Here is a 406-nt window from a genome sequence, read left to right as displayed (position 1 = left end):
CACACGTGAACAAGTCCAGCTCTATCAATCTCGGAAAGAAGAGAATTGAGAACCCAAGAAAGAATGAAGACAAGAAAGAAAGAAAGAGAAGGAGGAATGAGCTTGACCTGCGTGGAAGTCGGGTTTGTTTGCTTTCTTGAGATGCCCCATGAGAGTAAATTGCGAGACAACCAAAACCTCTAAAGAATCGAAAAGAACAAGAACAAGACAAGAAAGGAAAGATGCATTTCAAACACAAGCATTTGAGAGAAGATCTAGACATATATAGATATATGTAGATATACATTATCATCGGGTCTCCTATTCTTCTCTCTTTCTCTATTCCTCTCTCGCTTTTGTTCTATCACTTGGATAGACTATACACAAGAAAAAGAAGAAAGGCTCAGTCTCTCTCTCTCTCTATATA

This window comes from Cystoisospora suis, assembly GCF_002600585.1.
Source record: "Cystoisospora suis strain Wien I chromosome Unknown contig_2757, whole genome shotgun sequence".
Classification (NCBI taxonomy): domain Eukaryota; phylum Apicomplexa; class Conoidasida; order Eucoccidiorida; family Sarcocystidae; genus Cystoisospora; species Cystoisospora suis.
This window is presented reverse-complemented; position numbering follows the sequence as displayed.